Here is a 16799-nt window from a genome sequence, read left to right as displayed (position 1 = left end):
GGGGGGGGGGGGGGGAAGGAGGAAGGGGAGGAGTGACAGAGCAGGGAGAAGAATTATTTAATCTTCTTTATTTTGGTCTCCCTCTTTAACATATCAAGAACCAAGCTTGAGGGACCTGAAAGTAGAGATTTAGAACAGTTCTGTAGGGGTAAACAGGAGGAGAAAGTGGGAAAGGCCAACCCTCCTGGACCCAGGAATAGTGAGAAACAGAAAGAGATGTAGAAAGAAGACAAGAGAAGGAAGACGGCTCTCTGCCCCAGGCTTTCAGCCAGAGCACAGATGATGTTTTTCAAAATTTGAGGAAATACCAAAGTTAGGGATAATATGCTCACCTTCTCGTTTGGGGCCCCACGAAGAGTGCCCCCTACCGATGTGTGGCAGCCCGATAGGACAGTGTGTCCAGACAGCAAGTCTGTTTTGACTTTTGAGTCCCCCTCAATCCCCGTGTGGCATAGACGTCGAGTGGAGAATCAGAATGCCTGCCTTAGACAACCCTACGCCTGTTCAGGGCCATGGTGACCTCACAGTGGAAGCTGAGGGTGGAGTACCCAAGCCTGGGGGACCACACAGAGGATGCACCAGAGACTTAGAATGGGGCATAGCCATCGAAAGCCAAGAGAAAGGAAGCTGAGAGTTTAAAAATGTAGTGGGTTCATAGAAGATTTGAGACGCAGTACGGTCAGCAGATGAGGAGACCATAGCCATTGGAAAACTAGTTTGTTGCCCACGGTTCCTGAGAGGAAGGGGCATGCCATGGCGGGGGCAGCAACATGGGGAAGCAATGAGGCTGGTCAGGAGGTGGGCCAGGGGTAGCGCAGTGAAGGTGGGGTGGTAGGGAGGCGAAGGGAGGGGGAGGGGAGTGGAGAGGAACTATGGGCAAGAGTCCTTTTTGTTTTTTTGGTTTCTATGGGAAGGAACAGGCGAGACAGGGTATACAAGCTTAGGATTGGCTAGTTTGAATAATTTCAGCAGTTCTGCATCCTAGGGGGATGTCCCTAGTTGTGTGATACCTGGCCCTGGGGTGATTAGGGCAGGTATACAGTGGGCCTGGAGTGTGAGAGCCTAATTGAGGAACCTAATAAAGGTTGCAGGTGTGGACTCCAGGTTGGCTTGTTTGTATTTGAAAAGCCTCCACTCTACAACCCCAGAAGGGGGACTCCCCCCTCCCTAGGAGGGGACTAGTGACAAGGGAGACTCAAGCCTGTTATTGTGCTGTGTAGAACAAGGTGTTTCAGCATATACACACAGGGCAGATGTTGAAGCATCAAGTCTGCAGAGGCTAGAAAGATGGTTAACACACGGCGTCAGCAGTAATCTTCTAGCAGGCCCTGGCTGAGTCAAGGAAGAAAGTCCACAAATCTACCGCTGCAGATGTCAGCATGGAGATCAGCAGAATGCCCACAGGTAGACCAGGTCACCTACATCCATTACGTGTGCCAGACCAGCCATTCCACAGTGGGACCTGCAAGCGCTTGGAGGGTACCGTGAGGAAGTGACGGTCCCTTCACTCCGCCTGCATGAGGTCATTCATTCACCCACTCATTCAACGGCTACTGTGAACCCAGAGGTCAACTTGGACAGGAGAGTGGTGTGTGTACATAAGAGAAAAGGCAGGATTAAGATAGACTGAATGTTTTACCCAAAAGATGATACCTAATAAAGGATTGCTTCGTTTATTAGATTGGATGATATATTAAATGAGGTTAGACCATTCCGCACATGGAGGAATAGTACATGGAGGCTTGGCGGGGGGTGTGACCATTTCAATTGGAAAACGACGTGCTCTGTGTTTTTGCCAGATAGAGAGGTGGTCATGAGTGAATCTGCAGTCCCATTACAGTGACTGCATCTCTTTCTCCCAGCCCCTTGGAATACGAAAGTGGTTTGGGAATTGTGTTGGTAGAGAGTTGAACAAGAGGAAACTGAAATGCAGAACTAGAAAAAGAAGTCTTTCCTCTTTCCTAAACTCATAAAGGATCATTTTAGACTTAGGCAGGCGATGTTCATCCCTAGCTCCCACTGTGCTGTGGGGCTCGTGGTACGAGCTAAATCTCATAAGGTTCTGTGAGCTTGACCAATACTTGGCCTTCGTTTTTCAAGTAACTACAGGACCCCCAAGGCCCTAAACACTGCAAAGAGACTCGAGACACTCGTTACATTATTGACTAAACAGCAGCCTCAGTTCAGTCTTCCCAGGTTATTAGCCACTTTATTATTTAGGTTGTCAAAAGTCGAACCAGTTTCGCACAGTCAGGTACTGAAATTAAAACACTTCGCCTCCTTTCTTAATTACCTTCAGTGAATATTGAGTGCCTTTAATGGGCTAGGCGTCGTGTTAGATACTGAAGATGCAAAGGTAAAGAAGACATGGACCTGCCCTCGAGGAGTTTATAGTATAATGAAGAATATAGAAAAGACAATTATCAAAATGGTGACAGAGGTAACTCCTCGGTTTTACAGGTGCATTTTTGGAAACTTGGGAATGACTTTCTGGAGGAGAGGCTAATTTAATCTGAGTCATAAAGGGCTAGTAGGACTTAGCTAGGTAAAGAGTGAAAAGAAAAATGTGGAAAGACCTAAGGAGAAAGCATTTAGTTCATCTGGACTGGTGAAAGGAGTACTTCTAAAACTTGTACCATGACACTGGCACTAGTAAACCGGCTTCCATAGGCTGTAGTGTTGCCAAAGATATCCCCCAAATCTTGTGTGTGACTCACTCAAGCATCTGTAATTTGGGGACAAATGGACCTAGGCTGATACTTTAGCCCTGAGACATTAAAGAATTTATTCAATATCTCTGAACCTGTTTCTTCAACTGTAAAATGAGGATAATAACTTCTTTGAAGAATTATTATGAAGATTAATTGAGATAAGTATGTGCGTATCATGCATATTTCCCTTTTTACTTCAAACAATTGATGGAGTTTCTCAGCTTTTATGACATTTTTCCTAATTAAGAGATATTGCTAGGTTTTATCCCGCTTTTAAAGCTTAGAGCAATTAATGGGAAGGGCTTTTTTTTTTTTTTTCTCTGTGATTGCTAAAGTAAACTTTAAGAGTAGGGACCAAGGGAATGATAAACTTCCTTCACAAATGATTCTTATCTAAGACAAGAATGTGTTACCTCAGAGGGTTAAGTCATCATAGGAGAGGAGAGCTACTCTGGAAGAAGATCAGAAATGACATAATGAGCAGAACTCATATTTGACACATTCTTGGCATTTCATGACCAAGGAAGACAGTGACAATTAATTATGACACTCTCTCCAAGCTGACATGAGGCTTCAGAGTCCTTCTTAACACTGTGTTCTTCAGGGAGAAGCTAAAGAAGGAAAGACTTCCTTGGGGAAAGAAAGATTTCCACCCAGAGGTGTCTTCTTGAGAGGGTCCCTTCCCCCTCACAGAGTTGGAGTTAGCTTCCATGCAGCACCAGCCAAGGGGCCTTCTTCTGGGTTGGGTTGCTGTGTTGTAGCCTTGATCAGATCAATGGTTGGAGCAGCTTAAGAAGGGCTTGTATTACGTCATGGGAATTTTTTGTCATAGTTGTTGTTTTTGACTTTTATATACCAAAGCCTATTTTTTCCGCTGCCTACTAAATCAAAACCTGACTTACAAATAAAGGCTTGAACAAATGTAAGAAAATTATAAAGAGTTACAGGGTTGGTCTCACGTTTCAAATCATAATTTGCCAGAAGAAAATTTCCTAAGGCAAGATTCCTTTTTTCTTTCCTATGGATCTATTCATTAAGGTAACAATCTTATAATTGTCTTTTTTATTCTTCCATGAGTGATTAGAACAGATGGCAAAGTTGTCATAGCCTGACACCAATTTATAACCTGTAGTTTCAAATGGATGTGAGTCAAAATAATTCAATGATGATTCCTCTACTATTCCTTGCAGGGCAACTACCAAGAAATTTTATAAAATCAGAAAGCGATAGAACCTCTTGCTAGTTATTTAGAGTCTTCATTTTTTGTCTTTGAGGTTACCCGAAGGAAGCTTGTAGTTATCATTCCCAAGTTTATACATTGAGAAGTGTTCCCACAAACAAAATCAGGAACTTGGGCTACTCAGAGGAAGTGCTGATCTTTTTTCCTATTTTTTTGTGGAATTCATCGTAATTTAATATTTTTATATAACAAGTGTAACCGTGCTCTCAGTGTCATCGTTTGCCTGATCCCCCATTTGCCAGGTCTGGGAAGTGGCAGGATGCTTTGTAACAGGTGCCCAGTACAGCACACGTGCTTTGCACAATGAATAATTCAGCCCTGATAACGTATCTGTTTAGTGTCACGATTAAACTAGGCAACTTGCCACATAAAAGATAGTATCCAGCCTAATAATTCGGATTAAATAAGATGTGTAATTTACCTGGCAAATCTGAAAAGGTTTTATTTTTGAGAAATGCTGGAACACGTACAAAATCAACCTGATTATTACATTTTTCAGACATACCAGTTGCAAAGATGTTGATGTCCAATAGAGGAATATATCTGTGTGTATATAGTTAGGACTCATACCACCTATTGCACATTAATTATATTTTAATTAGGTTTATAACTTTGTGTCAGAGTAGAAATATTGATATTATTTGATTTTGCTGATTTTTTTCCTGAAAATTATCCTCCCTGTTGTTACACTACATTTTTTGTTTTTTTTGGTCCATAATTGTGGGAATATTAGCATAGGTTGATTTCTTTCATTCCCTCCCTCCCTCCTTCCTTCCCTCCTTCCTCCCTTCCTGCTTCCCTCCCTCCCTCCCCCTTCCTGCTTTTTCTCTCTCCCTCTCTCCCTCTTGCTCTCTCTTTTCCTTTCTACCAAACAGAGACTTATTTAGCTTACTGTTTCTCTCGGTGGGGCTATAAAGATGAATAGGTTGACATGGATACAGACTGCTATAATGTAAGCCATAAAGTGATTGCTTTGAAAGGGTTAATGTAATGTGCTTCTGTGATTCTCAGTGTGGCAGGGTTGTTTCAAAGTAAGCTCCAAGCCAATGTTATTTAGATTATTGTCCTAGTGCCAGATTTCATGCCCTGAGAGTTAGATGACACTCTCTCCAACTTAATCATGTTCCAGAAGCAAGGCTGATGAGCTGGTGGCGTGGGTCCCAGTGTGTGCAGAGCAGCTCTGGGTGGGTGTCCACCCACAGAGGGGACAGCGGGCTGCTGGTGGTGAGAGCGGGCAGCTTGGGAAGCTCAGCGACAACCATAATGCTATGAAGCAGGTCACGCACTAAAGGGGGCAGGATGCCAGACATCGCTTAATCTCTCAGACTCCGATTTTCTTCATCTCTCAGCAAGATATTCTTTTCTTTCATATCATTTATCACTATACAGTTAACTGTGTGATATTTAATAGTGTTGGTCTCTTTCACTAAGCCATAGGCTCCACGTATATAGGGGTTGTGTGTGTTTTTGTTCATCTTGTGTATCCCAGTCCCTAGCACAGAGTTTTACATACGGTAGGCAATCAATAAATATTTACTGAGAGCACAAGTAAATGAATAATGGAAAATTATTCACCTGAAAGTGTTTTTATGAGGATTAACAAGTAATAACTATTGATATTCTTGAATGAATGCATGCATAATATAAGATGCCTAGATGCTCCCTGACTTGGAGTGGGTACTTAATAAGTGGGAAGAATTTCAGGTTAACTCGTGCATGAATTGTTTAAGGGTAAATAAATAAAGACTTTAAAAACTTTTCATTACTTTTTGTCTGATGTCAGTCAGTGACATATCCATATCACATCATAGAAACCAAAATTTTCACATGTGTTATCATTAGGTCAGTATTTATTTTGAGAAACCAGGGAGAGTTTTTAGGGGTATTTGGTCTTTGGCAGGTGTAGAAATTTTCTGGATTAGAAATAGAAATCCTTCTTTTATGAAGACATAGATTGACATCAAATATTCCGTTAATGAATCATTTTACATTTCTAGTTGAACAACTTGCAGCAATGAAAGCCCAGATTCCTGCTGTATGGCTTAGCAAACAACTGGAAAATATATGTTTAATGCAGCTTTGGGGCATCAACTTCTATTTACCAAATCCCATGCACTTAGACTGAAAAATCAATTCATAGACAGAACCGTCACATAGAACATTGAAGCATTCTCTCACTGGTCTAGCAATCTTTTGGTAATGATGATTGCACAGAAGATTCCACAGAGGGCTGTCAGCTGACGTCTTTCAGCTGTCAGGACTCTCAGCAGCTGGGGAATAAGCCCTTCCATCCAACAGCAGAGTCTGGGTCACTATTGGAGGGTAGGACGGCAAGATGAAGGGTTGTTGACTGGTGTGCCTGGTGGGTGGGTGGTGACTGGTGGCTGATGGTCGGTGAGGGTGCACTCAGCCACTAAGTCTTTGCTTAGTGCCACCTAAGAGAGACTAGAGTAGGTATGACTTGGAAAGACATAGATCCATGCACCCAGGCTCAAAGGAGCCATGTTTATCTTCACTCTCCTTCTTATGACTGTTATTATCATGTCTTTTTCAATGACTGGGCCAGGATGGGTACTGGCCTGAGTCCACACACCACTTGACCTGTCCTTTACTCTTTAATCCTCTCTCACAGTTGGTTTCCTTTGCGGTGGCTTTTTTTCCCCCTCTTAAGTACAAAGGATTCCCATGCAGTATTTTCTCTGATACTTCTTTTTTGTGCTCTCCCTTTCTGGGTGAAAGCATTATTTATTCAGGGACTCCTGATTCTGTCCGAGTCCCAAGAGAAAACCAAAGGCATACTCAAATTAGGATAATTCTAGCAGAGTTTACTAGAACTCATTATATACGGGTGAGGGGAGTCTAGGGGAACCTCAAGGGATGGTACAGGAATATGGAGCTAGCATATATGTAGCTGTAACCCCTTAAGCCTGAAGAGAGAGGGGTGGGAGAGGTTGTTGGAACTCAGAAAGAAAGAGGGGAGGATTGAAGACCTTCTGTGAGGGGCATGACATGGCCGGCCTGAGATAACCTCACAGAGAGGGAACCTGGGGAATAAACACCCTGACCTCACTCTCCCTCTTTTCAGTCTCCTGCTGACAGAGCCCAAGGGGAAGCCAGAGGGTACCATGGCCCATGTTCATCTGCACAGGTTGGGATCCTGGAGCAAGTCGCAGGGTGGAAAAGGGTGGGGACTGGATCTATAGGAGCAAACAAGGTATCTGGCAAAACTTCCATGTCGATAGTTCTAATCTCAACCTCTTTCCTGAGCTTGCAATCCAGGACACCCAAAATACCCTCCTCCTGAAACTAACCCTATTCACAATCTTCTTGTTTCTGTTAATGGCGTCTTAATTGCCACAGTTCCTTAGGTTCATAACACCAAGTCTTCTTTGAGGTCAACTTACCCCCTTCACTAAATGGTGAGTGTGAGGGCACAAGCTGTGCTTTTCCTGCCTTCGTGTCTTCCATTGCATTAAGCAATGTTTGAAAATACTGTCTAAGGTATATCTGTTGAATTTTCCTGACTCAGTGACTTGGGCTTTATTGCTAAGTAGAATAACTATAACCCTGGAGGTTTTTGTTTTTCTCATGATTATTGTAAGATTGCAAAACTGGCAGTTGCAACAAAAGGTGGCAGTCCAGAACACAGTGTCAGGGAGAGCACAGAGAACTGCCGCTGCATCAGGGTGGAAGCAGAGAGGAGGGTTAGCAGGCAGAGGTGCTCGCAGAGTGGTTGGAGAATGAAGGCTTCCCCTGGCCGGTAACACAGGAGGGAGACTATTTGCTCTTTTTAAATGATTATTTGTGCTTTTACCTTAGCTTTTGTTAATATTTTAAGTACCTTTAAAGCCAGAGGGATCTCACATTGGTTGCCCCAGAGCAGTTTTGAGATAATTAGCTGCCTACATTTCTTGTGTCTTCTCTCTCCCTTCCCCCACGTCCACATTCCCTCAAAACATTCACACTGTGCAGCCCCAGCTGGACCCTCCCTAGGGTCAGTATGCTGTACCATAAACTGCTTTCTCCACTCCTACAGAAGTTGAGATTCAGTGACCAATTCCAATGCAGGCTTGCCCTGGCAGGGGGCACACAGGTGGGAAAGTAATTTAATAACGTCTATTGGTTTTTTTTTTTACAGTGGTGCAGTACCTACCTCTTTAAGGCTTTAGTGACCAGTAACACCTCAGTGTGAAATTACTCTCCCACAGAAAAGTTGAGCAGATAGTACAGAGAGTTTGCATATATCCCTCCTTCCCGCCCAGAGTTTCCCTATTAACATCTTGCATTAGTGTGATACACTTGCCACAATTAATGAACCAACATTAATACATCACTACAATAGAGATACATTGAGCCAATATTGATATAGTGTTACATTATGTTGATACACTGTATACAATATTATACACTGTTACATTACAATATAGACACATTGTGCAAGTATCCATACATTGAACATAATTGATATAGCGATATACTGTCCACATTTAATCAGATTTCATTAGTTTTTACCTAATGTCCTTTTTCCTGTTCCAGGGTCCCATCTAGAATCCTGGACCCAGGACCACATTTCATATACTTGTTAAGTCTCCCTAAGCTTCTCTTGGTTGTGATAATTTCTCACATTTTTCTTGTTTTTGATGACCTTGACAATGTTGAGGAGTACTGGTCAATATACATTGTAGGATGCCTCTCTATTGGAATCTGATATTTTTCTTGTGATTAAACTGGAGTTATGAGTTTTGCGGAGGAAGTTCACAGAGTTAAAGTGCCCCTTTCATCGCCTTATATCAAGGATACATGCTATCAATGTGATTTATAACTGTTGGTGTTGACCTTGATCACCTAGTTTATCAGGTGAGTCCCTTTTCCCCCCTTTTCTTCACTGTATTCTTTTTTTTTACTGTTTTCTTTTTGACATTAAAATTTTTAAATTTTATATCGGAGAATAGTTGAATAACAATGTTATATTAGTTTCAGGTGTAAAGCAAAGTGATTCAGTTATCCATGTACATATATCTATTCTTTTTGAAATTCTTTTCCCATTACAGAATATTGAGCAAAATTTATATACATACTGATAGTAAGATAACTTCTTTCTAAATTTTTTGAGAGTAAAACTCTAGATCAAATGAAAGATGACATTTAAAAACTTCATTTTATTGGTGGTTTTTCTTTGTCACTGTCCTCAGTACAGGCCTAATCTGCTTGCGGGGTAGCTCAGCACTGGGCCTACGTTAATGGCCTCCGAGGAGGAATGTGTAGCATTTAACTACTATATTTGAGTTCTTAGAGGGTTGAGACTGTGTCTTATTCATTTTTGAGTGCCTCACAATGCCTATTAGCAATATTTATTGACTGAATGTATATATGCTACACCATTGATTCTAATAATTTGCTTCTGAGTTTAAAAGTAAAACTCTCCGTCTTTCAAAACTTAAAAAAAAGGGCCTCCCAGTGAATGTTTTTGAATCAGTCACTCTTTTATTGTTTTGCAGTGCTAATATCCAGGGAACGAGGCCATGGTCCTAATGATACAACTGTGATTCATCCTTCACCACAGATTAATTTCTTTTAGGAGATGATAGTTGGGTGTTTGTTGTCAGGGAGAGTGGCATAATTGGGAGGTCAAAGGAGAATATATTCAATGAGATAAATAAACTTCAAGTTGTACAGGCTCTTAAAACATGCTTTCTGAAAAAGACCATGCTGGCGTTTTTCCTCTATTTGTTTTCAGCTTCTATATTCTAATTTACTGAAAATGGTGCTAGCCAAAACCTGGTTCTACGCACTGGAAAAACATTGCCTTTATAATGAAAAACAATTTTTTGCCAACTGTGCCTTTTAGATTTTATGCATGCTGTTTATCTTGATGCCCAGCATTAAAATTGGCTTTTAACTTTTATTTGAATTTGTACTCTTATTTGTACATATACCATTTTTCTTTTTTATAAAAATCACAATTTTGTTTTCTGAGAAAGCCACTAGTGGACAAGAAATTGCTTCGTAAGTATTTTGATATGAATCTAGGTTTTGTAAATAACTTGTCTGAGTAAAAATGTACGGTACTAGTCAGGCTTCCTCCTATGTTTATTTTATTTTATTTATTTATTTTAATACTTTTTTGGCCACACCGCATGGAATATGGGATCTTAGTTCCCCGACCAGGGATTGAACGCACACCCCTTGCATTGGAAGCACAGAGTCTTAACCACTGGACCACCAGGGAAGTCCCTCTCCTATGTTTATTTTTTTATTTTTTTGGCGGTACGTGGGGCTCTCACTGTTGTGGCCTCTCTCGTTGTGGAGCACAGGCTCCGGACGTGCAGGCTCAGCGGCCATGGCTCACGGGCCCAGCCGCTCCGCGGCATGTGGGATCCTCTCGGACCGGGGCACGAACCTGCGTCCCCTGCATCGGCAGGCGGACCCTCAACCACTGCGCGACCAGGGAAGCCCTCTCCTATGTTTAAATAATCATTTGTATCCTGTATTATCTGTGTGCCTGCAGCCTAATGTTGAGCAGTGGTTCACTAAAAAACCCCAAAACAGACTATAACAAAGTTTTCATTGACTCTCAGTAAAATTTAGCAACTATAGAAAATATTGAATATTTTTCCCATAAGGCTAAATTTAGTCAGTGTAAAGAAGTATCCATTATTCTGTGATTTTGATTAAATGTCGTTTGTTTCACAAAATATAGTGATAGGAGAATGGCAACTATTTTAAAAATATGTTCTTATTTAACAAAACAAAAAGTTGGAAACCCTACAGAAGATTCTTTTCTGTTTGTGTTCTAGGCCATGAGAACCCATGGAAATTCCTGTAATAAGAGTGGCAGAGACTATTCCTGATCCTAAAATTAGCAGTTGCAAAATAAAAACTGATGATTCTCTGAAAGAGATGTTTGACCAACCGTATTAGTCTTGGGCAAGCTGAAATAGCTGGTGGCCGCTCCATTCTTCGTGTATGCTGGAAATCCTCCCCAAAGACTGAGGATTAAACCCTCGTGAACATAAGCCCTGGTCCCGGCTGATGGGAAGCCCAGTCCCAGCTGGGAGCATGCTCAGGATTCACTGATGCTGAGGAAGCAGAAAAGTGGACCATATGTGTAACACAGGATCCTCTACTGGGGAAAGATGAGAACTTCCTTGAAGAGGAAAGTAAGTTAGTTATTGGCGGTCAAGTGATATTGGAAAAGACAAGCCACAACTTTGTGAGCTGGGTCTTCTTTCACTCTGGCCCAGTACCTGGGCTGGATGAATTCCCTACATATGACACTTCTGGCAGCCCACCGGCCTCAACAGTAAACAGAGTAGTGGCAGGCCATGACCGGCATTATCCATGGAGGGCAATCTCCTGCATCCAATTCATTTTTTGCTGCAGTTTAAGTCCTCCTGGGAGCTGATGGGTGATCGGTGAGTAGAAGTGTAGAAACATTTCTTGTAGAAACAAGAAATTGTTCACACTTTTAACGTTTGATTTCTGTAAGGACTTCGTTACACTGTTCCCCTATTAATTTTCTTGCTCTGTCTTGATTTGTGGCTAACTCCTCGCACAAAGCCGGCTCCCACAGAGGGGACAGGCTTCTTTCCAGCACACAGCAATACCGCCACCCTCAGCAGGCATTCACACAAACACACCATCCCATAATGACAATGTAGTGAGGAGGGGTCGGAGGGCAGTTCAGCCCCCTGTGAAAAAGCCTAGCAGTTCATGCCTGGTTGGTGCTATGCTGAGGTGGGGATGGCAGGGGACACAAAGGACATTTAGTGCTTCTTGTGGTCCCTCCATTCTCTTCTCAGATGTTCCCTCTGTGGACCTTCTGATGAAGTATCAGCTGTTCCAGTGGCCTGTGGTTGTCTAGAAGACCTTTTTTTTTTTTTGCGGTACGTGGGCCTCTCACTGTTGTGGCCTCTCCCGTTGCGGAGCACAGGCTCCGGACGCGCAGGCTCAGCGGCCATGGCTCACGGGCCCAGCCGCTCCACGGCATGTGGGATCTTCCCTGACCGGGGCACGAAGCCGTGTCCCCTGCATCGGCAGGCGGACTCTCAACCACTGTGCCACCAGGGAAGCCCTAGAAGACCTTTTATATCACAAATCCCACTTCCCTTTGGCTCCACTTCTGGTGTTCTCTAAGCCAAATTCCCATTTATGATACAGACTAATGCATTGATACAACCATAGGTTCCTCTCCGTCTTAAGAAGCTTTCTCAGTTGGCCAGCCATTTGCCTGTGCTTATTCTTGGTAAAATGGGATCCATCTGATTAGGTCGAGAGAGCCAAAGCCTGGCCATGAAGGCCTGGCACGACTCCCTGTTGCATATTGTAGGAAACATGCCCTCCCATCCACCTTTCCCCACAGCAGTCAACAGAGGAGTGGTCACTGACACTCCATTGCCACAAGGAGCTTCCATGACAGCACCCTCAGCTGCTCCTTTCTGCAGCAGGGCCAGTGACTTATCTGATGGGTGAGTCCAGGGGAAGAAATGGAAATTGCTCCCTTCAGACCTCCTGAGTGCCATCAAAACTACTGGCCTGCATAGAGGTTATATTTGGGCTTGTCCTGGGGATGTGGAAAGATTACTGGGCCAGTTTGGCATAGAAAGAGTGGCCTGTGGTTTCCAGTTCAACCTATGATGGGATAGGTAAGAATGTTTCTGAAGGTAATATCAGGATAGTCGTGAAGACCACTGATTTAAAGCCATGGTCTGCAATCAGCTTTACTAGAAGTAAAACTGACATTTTAATTTCCATCTGTCTGTCTCTTGGTTCTTTTTTCTCAGTTGGTTCCAAATTTGACAAAAGGCTTTTATTTAATTGGGCCCTTAAGTCCTAGCATATACTCCCAAGAAACTTAGTGACAGATGCAGAAACCACTGTTATTCACATGGTTCCATTTCCACATCATCTACATCCTGGAATTCTTATTTAAAACCTTCTGAACATATATCTTTGCCTCTAACCATCCTGCGGGGGTCCTGGGTCTGCTTTCTACAACTGAGCTACTATATGACCTAGATCAGTGTAAGTTAATATGGACACCTTTAACCTGAAGGCCTAGAGCTGTTTAGAGGTGGCCTGGTTCAGGGGCTCATCTGGTCCTGGCAAGTATACTCACAAAATGGCCTGGATCTGTGACCACAGCTGACCCAGCAGCTCCCTCCCTCTGTGAAATCTTCAAAATTTATAGCCTGAAAGGTTTCTTTTGAAAACTCCACTGATAATCTTATGAGGATTCCTTTGTGTAGGAGCTTTTCTCTTGGTGATTTCAAAATTCTCTCTTGTTCTTTGACTTTTGACAATTTGGTTATAATGTGTCTTGGTATAAACTACCATCCTTATTCTTAGTAGCCCCCAGGAGTCTAGAGTATGTTGGGTCTCGAAAGTGCTCTGAGACAGAAGAGAAAGAAGCCAGTCTTTTCTGCAACCCTTGGAAAAGTTGGAATGTTACCTGAATTCCCTCCCCATGGAGAAGATGGGAGCTGTTTTTGTTTCTTCGGGTTTTTTTCCCTGCCCATTTGCACTGCACTGAGCTGAGGAGAGGAGCTATGGTGAATTCTCAAATGCTAGTTGGAATATTGCAGTTTTTGCTGATGCCTTTTCTGTTCTTACCCTCAGGTAGAAGTAGAATTTATCTTCTGTGGCCCAAATCACCTTGAATTTATCTCCAGTGTATAGCACTGGCTGATGAATCGATTGACTGATTTTTATGTCCCCTTTTGACTTTGAGAGCAGTGACTTATTTATCTTTGGATTCCAGTGCTTAGAACGGTCCTTGCCATGGAGTCAAGACTCAGGGCATGTTTGTTGGAAGTACTCAGGACTACTCAGGACACAGTTTCTCCATTCTGCTGCTCCTTTAGGGTAGAGAAAAGTCTGAAACAACTGAAACCTAGGGCACTTTGCCTTTCTCTTGGAGAGTTCTGGGAGAGGAGAAATTGTGAAGCCATTTACTTTCAGCTGGCAACTTTTCTCTGATTAACTAAAATCTCTCATGCTGGAGTGGAACATATATTCCAACCTCAATATATTCCTCCTGGAGCTTCTTCCTCTTTTTTTGCTTATTCTTTTCTGAGCCCTATAAAATAGCATTGTTAAGGGGAGAAAAAAAAAAAAAAGTGAGCACGATCCTGTAACTCTCTTGTCAGAGAAATGGCTGTGTGTAACCCTGGGGCCAATCGTCTGAGGCCTGTGCAGGGCAAGGGGATTATCCAGAAGCTCCACTAAGAAGTGAAGAACACTTTTTCCCAGAGTAAATACTCCAAATGAGTGCAGAGGTGAAATGTCTCAGCAGGATGCTAACACTTCAGCATAGCTGCTGTGTCATCTTCTTTGCTTTCAGAGAACAATGCCTGTATAGTTCAAGCCAGTGGGACTTCACATTGTAGAGCTGAAGATCAGCTTGCTCTAGCCCCGGGTCAAGGTGAAATCAGAGTCCTGTGTCTGTCAGCCTGCCTTCAATGTTCCCCAAAGTCTCGCATAGTCTGTTTAGGGAGGGTTAATCTTTAAACAACAACAACAACAATAGAACAAAACCCCAAATAGAGCAAAACAAAGCAAAAAACCTCCTTGAATTCTGAATGTACTGCAAAAAGAGAAGATTCTATTTTTTCTTTTCTATATATTCTTAAAGAAAAATTTTATGCAAAAGAGGAAACATCACTATAGATAATAGCTAAAGCAGAATTCACAAACTCAGATGCCTTCAGATGACAGATATGTGACTTACAAAGGTGAAGCCCCAAGGAATAATACAAGCAAGGGGTGAGCTCTGAGGGAACCGGTGAGTGTGTGTCCTACTTAAAGACGTTCGGTTCAAACTTTTGAAAACCACCTTGTGGGCTATAACCCACAGTCTGGGAGTTTGGGATTTGCCAACTAAGATGATGCCCTTAAATCAGGCATATGATCATAAATATTACCTGAGGTCTGGTTAAATGCAAGAGTCCCAAGGCTATCCCCAGGACTTCTAAACCAGAATCTTGAAGAAAACGTCCTGGGAATCTATCTGTCTATCTATCTATCTATCCATCTACCTTCCTACCTACTATTTATTTATCTACTACCCAGATGATACTTGGTTGGGAAATCTTGGGACACTCTGAAGTTCAATGTATAGTCTGGTGCTCTATAACCAAATGCAGAGCTATTAGACTGGGGGAGAGGAGTGCTGAATGATGGGCTCACTTGGGATGAGTGTTAAGAGAGGACAGTGAGGTCAGGGAGGACATCCTGAGTGGAGAGATGTTCATGCCATGAATGGCTGGAAGGCAGTCAAGGAGAGTGGTTAGGGCTATGGTGAGATCCTGCATGTGAGCCGGTGGGTTTACCAAGATTTCCACAGTCACAGCAACTGATTTGAGGTGTTTGGAAACCTGATAAGTGGAAGTGTCTTTAACATGTATTTTGTCCCTATAGGAAACATGTGCTTGGGAGCTTTGCTGATAGACCAAATTGCTTTTTGAATGCCTCAGTTGTCATAAGGTCTATCTGCCATTTTTCTGGATCAAAAGATTCCAGAAGTTGTCTAATTTTTATTTTTCATTTATAAAGGTCACTGGCAATAGATCACTTGATCTGCCAACTTTTGAAGGCAAAATAAAATTCCGTCTTGAAAAATCGATGACCTTCTCTTGCCTTACTGAAATGTCATGTAGGTGTTAAGACCACGATTAAAAATGCCCCTACTACAACTTGGCATATCAAAGGTAGAACAATTGTTAAGCTATAGTCACATGTCACTTTGCTGCAGAAAAATAAAGTAAGCCCATGATAAATGGAAGAATCAAACAAATGTAGCATGGTAAATAAAAAATATTAAAAATCCTTGTTTTATAGGTTTCATACAGTACATAAATACAGATATTGGCTGATCAAGCTTGAAAAGTTCAACATTTTGTTTTGACAAGAACTTAAATATTAGATAGTGGAAATAGAGTTAGAGAGATTCAAGCTCTGGTTTATTGTTATTAATGAGTAATTGATAATGTTTGTAACAATATAGTGATTAATAATGTTACTCCCCTTTTTGTTAATTATAAGAGCTACGGCTATTGAACACTAAGTATAAGTCAGCTATTGTTGTAGTCACTTTAATATTTCTCTCTCTTTTTTTTTTTTATAGAAACTGTCAGAGTAGGTATTATTACTTCCATTTTATAGAGGAGAACTGTGACTCAGAAGGGTAGAGCTAGGGTTTATAACAATCCACCTGACCCCAAAGCTCATGTTTTTACCAACCGACTGCCGAAATCAGCAAGTAATTTATTAATTGCCCACTATGAGCAAGGCACTGTGCAAGTGTCAAAGTATAAAATAAGATTCTGGGAATATGAATATGAGTGATGGCAAATAACAACCCAAAGTGCCATACAAAAGCTATGCAAGCCATACAGACAATAAATGATGGGAAAAGTCAGTGGAGGGAGTTATCACTGAGGAGTAAAGACAGACTTCACTGACTCATTCTGGAGAGAAAGGCAGAATTTGGACAAGTGTAAGGACCAAAGTGGTGAGTGGGGCTGTGATGTGGCTTTTGAGGATTAACCTGACTGCGGTGGGAGAACAGATTTTTCCTTCTGGAGCAGGTTATGCTCCAGAGTGGGGAGATGCTCGAGGGAGTTTGTTCCTACAGCCTCCTTCCCATGTCCATGTCATGGGCTGATGATGATCTGGAAAAGTGAAAATGGAAAAAAAGAGATGTGGAGGGCTTCCCTGGTGGCGCACTGGTTGGGAGTCCGCCTGCCGATGCAGGGGACACGGGTTCGTGCCCCGGTCCGGGAGGATTCCGCGTGCCGCGGAGCGGCTGGGCCCGTGGGCCATGGCCGCTGGGGCTGCGCGTCCGGAGC

General features: G+C 42.5%; 1 long non-coding RNA gene across 1 annotated transcript in view; it reads left to right on the top strand.

The window, feature by feature from the left end:
* LOC113611173 (uncharacterized) overlaps nt 1-11361 on the top strand; it is a 167853-nt gene extending 156492 nt beyond the window's left edge. Inside the window, exon 3 of the long non-coding RNA XR_003429372.1 lies at nt 10749-11361. This is a non-coding gene — a long non-coding RNA (uncharacterized LOC113611173). The remainder of the gene's footprint in view (nt 1-10748) is intronic.
* Nucleotides 11362-16799: the final 5438 nt, after the last annotated feature.

The sequence above is a fragment of the Aethalodelphis obliquidens genome, unplaced genomic scaffold, assembly GCF_003676395.1.
Source record: "Aethalodelphis obliquidens isolate GAN/ISIS:26980383/991018 unplaced genomic scaffold, ASM367639v1 scaffold3, whole genome shotgun sequence".
Lineage (NCBI taxonomy): Eukaryota > Metazoa > Chordata > Mammalia > Artiodactyla > Delphinidae > Aethalodelphis > Aethalodelphis obliquidens.
Note: the sequence above shows the minus strand (reverse complement) of the source record. Positions and strands in the feature narration are given on the sequence as shown.